Here is a 12724-nt window from a genome sequence, read left to right on the forward strand (position 1 = left end):
GAACAGCGTATCACTATTATATTTAAGTGTTTGGTAGATGAAGATCTTTCGTGTGATGCATCAAAAATAAACCACCTACCACCTTCACTCATTTTTTCATAAGGATGTTTTTTTTAAATGGTGAGCCATTAAGTACTGAATTATTACGAGGTATGAGTGATTAAGAGACTGTGAGACAGTAGGTGCTGAACCAGTAAGTATTATTTGGTTGGACCTCTGAATGACTATCCTGAATAACTCTTTTACTCCTTTGAACTATTTCATGTTGAATGAAATACATATGTTTTTAAATAAATATACTGAAGACCAAACTTTCATTATAACCAATCAAAATAAATCTTAAAATAAAATTTATTTCATTATAACTAATCAAAATACATTTTAAAAATAGTTCACAAGTCAATACACCCACATGTAGACAAAACCACTAAACATCAAACAATGCTTGAGTTATATATGCTTGTTCACTCCATGGTTGAGTTGATTGTTTATTTTCCAAAAGTGAGCTTTGTTCTTCAATCCAAGTTGCAATTAATTCACATATTCATAATTTCATATGATTTGATGTTGTAATTTGGGGACAACTTCTAAGGTGGAAGCATAAAATCTTAAGTTCAGGCGCTAGCTCACCAAGCTCCCCTGTATGAAAATATACAATTAATAACTTGATTTAAACATGATATAACAAATCAATCAAAAAATAATACATACCAACTGAGCATGAAACAAAGCTAAGTTAGTTTCCTAGCACTAATCTTCTTTTAAATCTGGAAAGAGGAATAATGTATCCATCCAACTAGAGGTGCACAAATCGGTTTTTTTAAAAAAACCGGTTCGGTAAATAACCGGACCGGTTTTTCTTGGCCTGGAAAAAAACCGGTTTTTAAATAACCGGACCGGTTTATTAACCGGTTTTTTTGGTGCAAAACTCGGACCGGTCTAACCGGTTAGGACCGGTTTAGAAACCGGTTAGAACCGGTTAATAACCGGTTTTTTTAATTAACCGGTTTTTTTTTTTAAAATAACCGGTTAATAACCGGTTTTTTTCATAATAACCGGTTTTAAAATTAACCGGTTTTTTCCATAACCGGTTCAGTAACCGGTTTTTTCTCTAGAACTTGTAACCGATATACGAACCGGCGGTTACTAAACCGGTCAAACCGGTTTTTAAATAACCGGTTTTTGTAAAAACCGGTTTTCGGTTTAAACCGTTGAACCGGTTCACCAACCGGTTTTTTTGCCCATCTCTACATCCAACATGACTAATTGCAAGTAATGCAGCAGTGACATGTAACCTCCTAATTTCACGTTTGAAAAAAAAGACTCAGTAGCATTACTAATGAAAGAACTTAGGTGTGCAAGCATAAAGAACCTGCCTGCATTCATATTTAAGTTTAGGCTACAAAGTCTCATCAGTGTATGAATTACCTTCAAAGTCATTTTCAAAAGTTTGAAAAACAACTTCTTAGTTCTTACTTTCTTTTGGGCTAATTATATGTGAGTCCGGGAAGTTCTAGATCATTGATCTTGAGGGAACATCTATTTGTAACACATCTTGTGCACCATAAGCCGGGGGTCTCTCTGGAAGCAGCCTCTCTATTCTCACGGATAGAGGAAAGACGACCCTCCCCTGACCTACCGATAGCGTGCTATGCGGTGGAATATACAGGGCTTGATTGATTGATCTTGTGCACCATAAGTGAAGACTATTAGCATTTCCACCTATCCATTCACTCATAATCAAAATAGAAACTCAAATTACATAATAATTTATTAAGGATTAGAAACTACAACTATACTCATTTGCAACCATGTTAATGTATATGAAGATGAATTACAATTTTTTACCAATCGAGCTTAATATTCAGATGGATGTTTCCCTAACGGTCTCATATAATAAACATGCATGTGTGTGCACGAGCTTGTGGAATAATCGGATTAGATAAAACTACAAATATTCAACTCGTGTTGATAGTTACTGTTAAGTAAATAATAGAAAAATATCAGCATCTTAATGGTCTTTCTTCCCCGACACATAACTACATGATGGCAAGAACATTGTTATCAGAATTTGTCATCATATGTTGTTAAAGCTACTTTTAAACAACCAATTGGATAATAAGAATTATAATATGCATAGTTAATAAAAGTTAAATGTATCCATAACCAATGTCTAATGGCTATTGAGAGGCTGATAATTACTTCCAATTAATTAAATAATCTTTAAAACGGTTTCTATCATGGAAATAACATTTTCTTTTTCATAAAGTGTTCTCACAAAAGTTTTGATGTTCATGTTTCATTACAATCTCTACTTGGGAATATATATATATATATATATATACTTTGCTATTAATCCAATTGACCTAACAGCAGTATGATAAATTAAGTAACAATTCAACAAAATTAGGCAAATAAAACAAATTATACATAATCAAAAACTACCTCATACGCATAACTGACGTCTGCACTGCTCTCCATCTACGTATTCTGCGGATGGTGAACGTGCTTGCGGGTCTCTTAGGCTTGTTAGGATCCTTAGCCGCCTTACCCTAATGGAGAAATTATACAACGGACAACTTACCAAGAAATTAAGTAGTAAACACCCGATGATTTCTAGAGATATATGGCAAAATCAAGTTGCAGCGCGGAAAGGGGTCGAGAGAACAGCACAAGGAGAGAGATAAAGTCAGGATTAGGAGAGAAAGAAGAGTTTGTATTTTCAAAGTGGGTGTTTCTGAAATAAAAATAAGAGATTTGAGAGAGAAATAAATGAAAAGTGGAAAGATGGTGATGATGTGGACATGTTTGAAAAATAAAATCACCGCCACTTGGAGATGCTTTAATAGTGTTGTAGTCCCTACTTATCATGTCACGTATTTTTATTATTTTCTTTATATAATTAAATTAAACATATAAAAACCTATTAAATTATATATTGGATGTGACTCAATGATAGAGTAGTCACTTTACTAGTGAGGGGTAAGTGGTTCAAACCTCAATATCACTAATTTATTTGGGAGATATGAGGGAGCCAGGGTTCGAGTCCTGATCTCACCCGGTTTTACCGGCTCCTCGCTGTCGTGTCGTTTGACGGGCGTGAGGATCGGGTTTTATCCGAGGAATCCCTCAATAGGTGGACCGCTAGGGGCTCCGTCCGTCCGGACTCGTGGCCGGCTCAGGCTACCTTTATCCAATGGAAGCCACGTACGAAGTACCCGGCGTTACTTAGTTGGTCGTTAAAAAAAATTCATTAAATTAAATAAATAAAAATCCATTAAAAATAAAAAAGAAATACAAAAAAAATACATAACAAACAAAACATAAAACTAATAATATTCGTGCATTTTTTGAACACGTAATTCTTCAAATAATGCGACCTCTTCGTCTAACCCGGCCGCGATGAGGAATTCGTAGTCTTTACCCATTTGCCGCAATTCAAACATAGCGGCAAACTTTTGGTGGTGTTTGTTGGAGGGTAGCGGTACGTTCCACTGTATGGGTTTCGAAACGACCAAACATCTCGTTTAGACGTTCAACTTCTTCGTTGGCCCCCACATTGACCTGTGACGACGACGAACCCTCCCCATTTTTCGTATTCTTTTTTCTTCCTCTCCCGCGCGGTCGAGCCAACCCTTGTACGTCGTAGTCGTCTAAATTAACCGCGTCATATTCGTAAACGAGGTTAAAGTTATGAGCATCGGAGGAATGGTTTCCTAATCTGCCATTCGGTTTGCCCTTGAGTTCGAAAGTCGCTTAACGCTCAAGATTGGATGTCGGTATCGTTTTGCCCGCTACTCCAACCGCGATCACTCAAGTGGTTGTATATCCCAACAAATTTTTGGCATTTTGAATTGACCTTTTAAAGGGCTTGAACCGCTTCTTTACTCTGGTATTCTTCCGGTTCCAAAATATTTCGGAGGCTTGAAAGTTAGCTACAAATTAAAATTATTTTCACAGTTAATATAATTTTTAATACACACTAAATAAAGTTATATAAATACTTAATATTAAAAAACTTACCAACGTCGGGATTCTCCGAAATGGCGATCCAAGCTTTTGTGAGAGCTAGTTCCTCATTCTCCGTCCATTGCTTGTATGGATCACGAGGCGAAATCGGCTCTCCTGGTTGCTTCTTTTTGTATTTACGGGTCGTCTTTTAGCTTGAACCAGAAGCCCGTTTTGTTTAAGTCTCTGGCACCGTCACTGGCTTCGGTTGGCTAGACCTGAACATCGGCATTGGGTTTTGGGGGCTGGGAAAGTTGGCATACATGTTTAAGTTCGGGTCGGGAAAAGGACACAGATAGTTTAGGTTCGGTTGGTTTTCCGGTGTTCGGGAACCATTGAATGTTTACGCTCGGTTGGTTCGGTTGGTTTTGCGAACCATGATATTGTCCGAAAGAAGGGAATCGTTGGTTCGGGTTGTTTCTAGTTGTCACACCCCGACTTAAGGCCTAGATGTAACACATGTTAGTTGATATTTGTTTTGTAAATGTATCATATTTGCGAGTTTGTTTTACCGGAAGTCTTTAAAAATAAATATTCATTTAAAAATTGTTGGGTTAAAATACCCATTTAATGTTTACAAAGCCTGTTTGAGAAAATATATTCTTTTTAGCGGAAGTATTTGAATAATATATTATTATATTAAAAACTCAGGAGTTAAATACACTCATTTAATAATTCAAATACTTGTCTTAAGAAAACATATTTCTTTATATTATTTTGAATAAAATATCTGAGTCATCAGATATCATCTAATGACTATATCTCCAATCTTTTATTCTGTCTTGCTTGTCTGTTCTAACCTTTCTGAATTCTTGTAAAATGGGTGAGAAAATGCGTCAGCACACAGCTGGTGAATGACGCTGACAGTTGTAAAATCTTTTCAATACCTTTGTGAATTCAACAATAATACATTTGTGACCACTCATTAGGAAACCAACTCAATTGGGATAAAACTACCCTAAGTACGTATACAATTAATTATATACCCAATATCATTTATCTTAACAGTCCTGTAAGCTTCCAGATGCATGTTTGATGATATGCATGCCCTCAGGGAACTCCGAGTCACCATGTATGAATGGATCCAGACACATGTATACTTTTAATCAGATTGTCCGTATCTTATTATTGTAACACAAGGCTTTAAGGATTCATAGATCATATGCAAACATTCTGAATCTTAAAGAGTTTGTAAACGTTTAGGGCTGATTAGTTTCTGATACTGATTTCTGTTTCTTGATTTGTTACATCGAACCTATAGTACGAGAATAACTTTTGTATAAATAACTAGATCAATGATCTAGCTTGAGACCTTTAGTGTGTTATGTATAGCTTTAACCTTGATAAAATCATTTGTTTATATAAAACATTTAGACCTTTAGTCCTTTTGTTTATATATCAATTATATACTACGTTTCTTCTTTATGAAGAAACATCTATACTGAGTTTCTTCTTCAAGAAGAAACATCCATTTAACTATAACCTATGTATATAAAATATTATATTTCTTAATCACCAAGAAATATTATTTTGACTATACCCATTGTATGTACATGCTTACGTTTCTTAATCAAGAAGAAATATATTTTAACTATAACCTTTGCTTATGAAAAATTATATTACACTTAATTGTAATCAAGGTTCAGGCTAGACCCCGGCTATGGTCTAAACCATTTATAATAATAAAATAATAACTTAGACAAAACCCCTACCTCACACGGGTATTTGGAGTTAGATATCTAAAATTGATCGAGCATCATTTCTACTCTATATCGCGTATCGAGGCTTAAACCGTCAGAACTTAGGATCTTGGCACGTACTACAAGACTATGCACACAAAACGAGGTAAAGTATGTGAAAGTGAAGGAATTTTGGTGTATGGAGGGATACCCCGTGAACCATCTTATTTATAACAACTTTTGTGTTGCTTTACGTCGCACGAAGAAACATGCATCAATCCCTTCGCGCTGCGCGAACCGACTTAATATTGTTGAGTCACCATAGGGGTGCCACATGGCGGCACGTGGTCTGACAAGTGATGCGACGTGTCCACGCTTGTCATCCATGCATAATGGGCACTTCGCGTAGCGCGAAGCAAACCTGGGTTGGTTCCTCGCTTAGCGAGAAAGCGTACTTTCTTGGGTTCTGCGTTTTGTGCTTCGCATCGCGTGAAGAATCAATTTCTTGTCTGTTCGCATAGCGCGAAAAATCAAGAATTCAGATTTTTCATTTTTAGTCCTTTGTCTTTGATAACTTTTCAGTTCTTGATATTTCTTCCATTTTCCAAAAACAATAAGGCGGCTCTCAAGCGGCTCGTGGTGATGCGAGCGTGCGAAGTGCAAAATGCGTCATCAAAGCGCCACATTGCGACTATCGCCCTTCGCCAGAGCCCGTGCATGTGCGCGTCGGGTGCTTTGCACCCTCCGTTAGGACCACTGGGTACATGCTAGGCATAAAAGAATATTACTATAGAAATTCGTTTTCTTATAAAGAGCTTCTAAATTTTTCTTACTTTTCATATGTGATGCATTTTATCTTTCTAATTTTAACCTATGTGGAATGGTTCCACTTTTTTCAATCTCTCCATGTGGGGGAACTTTCATATTTTCTTAACATGGAATTGTTTTATTTCCTTATCTCATTTTATTATTATTTATCTTGAAAATATTTCTTGGTTCTTTATCTTTATTAGTTTGTTAATTTTGGATTGAAATTTTGGGGATGTTACACTAGTAATCATGTTTGTATGTTTGTTTTTGAAGAAAATAGTGTATTTTTGTATGAAATGGAGATGAAGTTGGAGAAGAAGAGGTATATGTGTGTGTGTGTGTGTATATATTGTTATTTTTTTGTTTTTTGTTTTCTTAATTTAAGACCTTTGGCAACGATCAAATGTTTAAAATAATAATAAACACCGGCGACAAATATTCATCCCCCCTATCGCCCCTATTATCGCCGCGGGGAGGGGGGGGGGGTGTTCCTAAAATAATTGTTTTCTCGCCCCACTATATATTGCCTTACCATTTATGTTCGTGATTTGACCAAATAGACGTTTAACTAAAATGTAAGAATTATTTCTTCGTATCACTACCACGCCACGTATACACAATGATAGAACCATGTCTTTTCAATCGGGGAGTCATGCAATAATTTTATTTTACATCTCGATCATGGCTACATCTATTATTCGAACCTTATCTATGTAATAAAAATTAATAGCATAATTATATAGTTTTAAATAAAAGAAAGTAAAATTTTGGAACAAATTGCTACAATAAAGTAGCATATGGTTGGAGAATTAGAAAAAAAGCACATTTTCTGAAGTTACAATCTACATGTATGCTATCATTTTAATATTTTGATTTTTAAACTTTGATCACACACAATTTAAAGACTGTCTGCATATATCCCTATGGGGTAGAGGTAAGACTGTCTACATTTTACCCTTTCGATTTTTTAAACTTTCGATTTGTATATATCCATATGGGGTAGAGGTAAGACTGTTTACATTTTACCTTTTTTAGACCCTACCATAGCTTTGCTATTGGTGGGATATACTAAGTATGATGATGTTGATGATGATGAGATTTGCAAGTTCAATGGGGAAATTTTCAAAAATGAACTTTTTTAAAAAAGAAATCCAAAATAGGCCAATTTATTTTAATTGGAAATAACCTTCCTAATCTCGTATGGGGCGTCACACTGGGAATCGATCAGACGAGATTCAAAATGGTTTTATTCTTGTCGGTTTCGTCCAAATTTTAAGTAATCCCGTCTTTCCCGACCAAATTTTAGGAGATTCCGTATGCTTTGTTCATTTTTAGGGGAAAAAATGTCATTTCCTTTTTAACACTATTTCTCTCTTTTCTCACATCTTTCTTCTTAATTTCACTTCATCTTCCTTCAAAAATCTCCAACCATGTACACCGGAATGGGCTTGGGTGACGTTTGAACCGTTTTCAGCGAGCACAAACTAATTCCCGATAATTTGTCCATTGGATTTGATTTGTGCTTGCCGAAACGATTCAAACATCGTCGAAGCTCAATCCAATTTACATGGTTAGAGGGTTTTTCTTTAAGGAAGATGGTGAGGATGATGGAGAGAAACTGAGAAGTGCAAGAAATAGTGTTAAAGAAAATGACAAAAAAAATTCTCGGACAAAGTAGACGGGATTTCCTAAAATATGCCCGGGGAAGACGAGATTATTTAAAATTTGACGAAGCCAACGAAAATCAAATCATTTTGAACCTCGTCGGATAAATTCCTAATGTGGAATCCTATACGAAATTTATAGGGTTTTTTTCATTTTTTTAAATAGGCTATTTTAGATTTCTCTATCGACATCAAAAGAGGTCATTCTGACAATTTTCACGATGAAGTAGACATCTAAATTAGACGTGCACAAATCGGGTATTTTTAATAACCGGAACCGGGTAGGAACCGGTTATTTTTCAGATCGGGTACAAAATAGACTAGTTCCAGTCAAGAACCGGGTATGAACCGAACCCGACCCGGTGGAATAATATGGGAATCCAGTGGAACCGGTTAGGGTACGAACTGGGTCTGGTTTATACCCAAAAACCGGGTACACCGGGTTTTTGAAATTTAAACAGTTATGGCCGTTAGGAACCGGTTCCAACGGCTATATAGCCGTGTTTGGACCGTTGGAACCGGTATTTACCATATATACCTTACACACATACTATAAATAGCTAGATGGTGTGTAGAACTTGTTAAACCACTTTTAAAACTCTAAAACACACTTTACATCACAATTAAGCTTAAACCAGCAATCAATGGCAATCAATGACAATGTTGTTATGGTCATCGACACCCCACGATGCCCCGAGGTTTGGGTGTATTATGATTTATTTGTCATGACCAAGTCACAAGAGATGGCATGGTGCAAATATTGTTCCAAATTTCTAAAAGCGGGGTCGAACTCCACGCTACGAAAGCATACCAATTGGTATTGCCGTGAAAAAAAAGTTTGGATGCCAAGAAAGCGAAAGCGAGAGAGTTGTCCGGCTCTACAACTCAAGTACCTACCGCTGCCGGTAACAATGCTTAATTGTTGTAGAGCATGGGATTAAAACGACGAACCTTGTTTGAGTTGTTATGGTTTTAATATTGTTATGTTTAATAATGTTTGTAATATGTTGTGTTTTATAATAAAGTGTTCGTCGTTGTTGTAATCAAGTGAAAGAATAATAAAACATGACTAATAATAAACAAAGCAAAACTAAAAATTACTTGAAATTTGATCGATTGGCTCGTGTTACAAATTAAGTTACTAAAGCAAATAAAAATTACAAGGCATCAAACTCTTCTTCTTAGTTTTCGTCTTCTTCACCACCCAATATCCCGGAAGAAAGCTATTATTCCATCTCCTCATCATGACTTGGACGCTCTAGTGATATTTCGTCTTCAAAGTTTGCATTGTGTTGTATACGATCCATCGCATATAAATGATTCTTTAGGCAAATGCACACCTCTAGAGACTCAGGAGTTAGTTTTGTTCTTCACATTGATAATACCCTGCCACTAAGAGAAAAACCGATTTCGAAACTACCGTTGAAGCTTGGACGACAATTAAGTCACGAGCCATGGCAGATAGAATAGGAAATTCGTTTTGCTTTCCTTCCACCAAGCCAAAATATCAATGCTGCGAATTTCATCGACCGTTGAACCCTCAACATAGTTTGCCCCACTATATCGACCAAGTTCACTTGTTGGTGTGTTTCCCCTTTGCCGCTTAGCCGCCGACTCACGAACAACATTCATCAAATTTATAAGCTTGTCTTTGCACGAATTACTTTTTGTTGTTTACATCCCAAAAGACAACCTTGAACTTGGACCATAAAGTTGAAAATAATGATCATAAAGTTCTTGAAGGTATTTGTTAAAATTGTCCTTCGCTTCCGTTGATAACTTCGGGTTGATTTCATGCATACCCATGTTGTCAAATATTTCCTCGATCAATGCCTCAACCCTGTTAACATTCCAATAAGGGTTTAAAGCGGCAGCACAAGTAAACACTGGTGGTGTGTCTTCATAATATTTTAGGAACTTTTCCTTAATTACCTTAACAATATGATTGAAAAATTCGTTCTTCTCCTCAAACTCTCTCAAATTCATGGAGATGTTGTACAATTCTTGTAACACCCAACAACTAGTAGGATAATAAACCCCCGATAACTTAGTTGTTGCACTTTTGAAAACATCAAGATACTCCAACAAATAACCGACATTGACCCAAATACCGTCGGGAAGCAAATCGGCTTTGCACCGATCAACAAGATTGTTATGAAAACTTTGCAATGTTTCCCGTTGGGCTAAAGCACACTTGAGCATATAACAAGTTGGATTCCAACAGAACGTCCCAATTCAGCCCCAAATATTTTATTTCAACCGATTTGCAATAGTTTTTATATTAAATATACCTTCTTTTACCACTTTTGAAAACATTTTGTAACATATATCTAAAGCAAGTCAAACCGAGTACCATGTTTTCATTTCCGAGACCTTATTGAACAACAAATTGATAATATGTGCAACACATCGAACATGAAAAAATTCCCAAAACAAGGTGGTGAATATTCTATGATAAATGTTTCCGCCGCCTTTAAATTGTTTGAGGCGTTATTAAACGACATCGAAAATATTTCTTTTTCAAGTTATAAGTCGTTATTACCTCATCCATAAACAATTTATCGGTGGTATGTGGGTACGAGAAGTTTTCAAAAGCGATGGTGCGTTTCATCAATTGCTAAGACATCGGATCAACCCAATGAGTGGTGACAAAAATGTATGATTCCGGTAACCCGTGTGGTGCCGATCAAACATCACTAGTTAAACTCACTATTGATTGTAAAGTTTGAAAAAAGTCGATTAAATCTCTTTTTGCACACTCCCACAATTTGATACAATGACGCCTAAGGGTAGTACGACTTACATGTGTGTATCGGGGTTTTAGAGTTTCTTGAATCATGGCCATCAACTCGGGGTTGTCCAAGTGGTTAAACGACAAACATTGTTGAATAAAGAACTTTGTCATTCTATCATGAACCCGGCTCATGTTGTAAAGATAGAGTGTACCATCTTGACCCAACTCGTCTTGGTCGGTTGCGGGAACTATTTTCAAGGCCTTGCAAAATTTATTGTCGTTGTGTTTTTTTAAAGTCAAGTTAGAATCGTGCTTTAAGAAAGTGCCACAAAATTTGCAACGATCCTTAACGTCACCATTGGTCAACTTAACCAAATCCCAATTCTTCCATACATCTTCGTTGCGGGTATGCGCGAGGACCTCCACAACTTCGAGGTCTTCTTCAACACGAACCGGGTCAATAAAAACAGATGTAGTAGCCTTCTTGCTAGTCTTGTTGTTAGATTTTTTGGTGCTTTCCATAGTAACAACTAAAAAGTGGTGGAAGTGAGAGGCGTAGGTTGGTCGGGGTTGTAAAATGAGTGTAAATCGAGAAGTATTTTTAGTGTTTTTGAGTTTGGTGGTAAAATAATGGGTAACAAATCAATTTATATGGTTTTAGGACATCAAAAACCGGTTTCAACGGCTATAAAACGGCTATATTACCGTTGGAACCGATTCCAACGACTATTTTTTTTTGACCTGCAGCAACATTTAATGCCTAAAACCTGGCGGAACCGGTTATTCCGGATAGAAACCGGAACTGGTTTGGAACCGAGAAGTATTTTTAGTGTTTTTGAGTTTAGTGGTAAATAATGGAAAACAAATCAATTTATATGGTTTTAGGACATCAAAAACCGATTCCAACGGCTATAAAACGGTTATATTACCATTGGAACCGGTTTCAACGACTATGGAACCGGTTCCAACGGTTATTTTTTACCTGCAGCAACATTTAATGCCTAAAACCCGGCGGAACCGGTTATTCCGGGTCGGAACCGGCTACGACCCGTTTTGAGACATAATATCCGGAACCGGGTAGGACTTTTGGGCATATAAATACCCAAACCGGGTATTAGATCCACCAGGTATGACCTGGAACCGGTTCCGGGTCAGGTCCACCGGTTCAGGTCTGAAACCGTTTTTTTTTACGTCTACATCTAATAACCTATATCACTTCTTTTGAAGCATGCATTTAATCAACAGTAAATATAATAATAGATATTTAAATTAGTTTTTTTGTTTTATGCTCTTCATATTTCTCACTCGTCTCCTAGCGCATCAAATGTTCTTCATCAACAGTAAATATATATATATATATATATATATATATATATATGTATATGGGTGGGATTTAGAGAGAACTCCTCTTAAAGAGAGAACTAGTAAAGAATTATTTTTAACTATTTAAAAAAAAAATATTTTGTGATTTTTTTATTTCCTCATTCTAATAAGATGATATTGACGCTAAAAAAAAAAAAAACTTGTCGGTGTAGTACTGTAGTGCATATGTGCACTAATGCCTATTGCATATATACAATAGTGTTTTATTGCATATAATACAACACAATTGCATTATCCAATACACATTATTGAATATATGCAAATACGACACTAATAATTGTATGCAAAACACATTATCGCATATATGTAATACAACACTAATGCACATATGCACTATATCGATTTTTTTTAATCTTTGTATATAATATAACACTATTGCAAACAAACAATACAACAACTATATATATGCTATTCAACACTATTTCAAATATCAAAATGTACATTAT

This window comes from Bidens hawaiensis, unplaced genomic scaffold, assembly GCF_021521415.1.
Source record: "Bidens hawaiensis isolate Kalapana, Puna unplaced genomic scaffold, B.hawaiensis_p1.1 tig00010504_1, whole genome shotgun sequence".
Taxonomy (NCBI): domain Eukaryota; kingdom Viridiplantae; phylum Streptophyta; class Magnoliopsida; order Asterales; family Asteraceae; genus Bidens; species Bidens hawaiensis.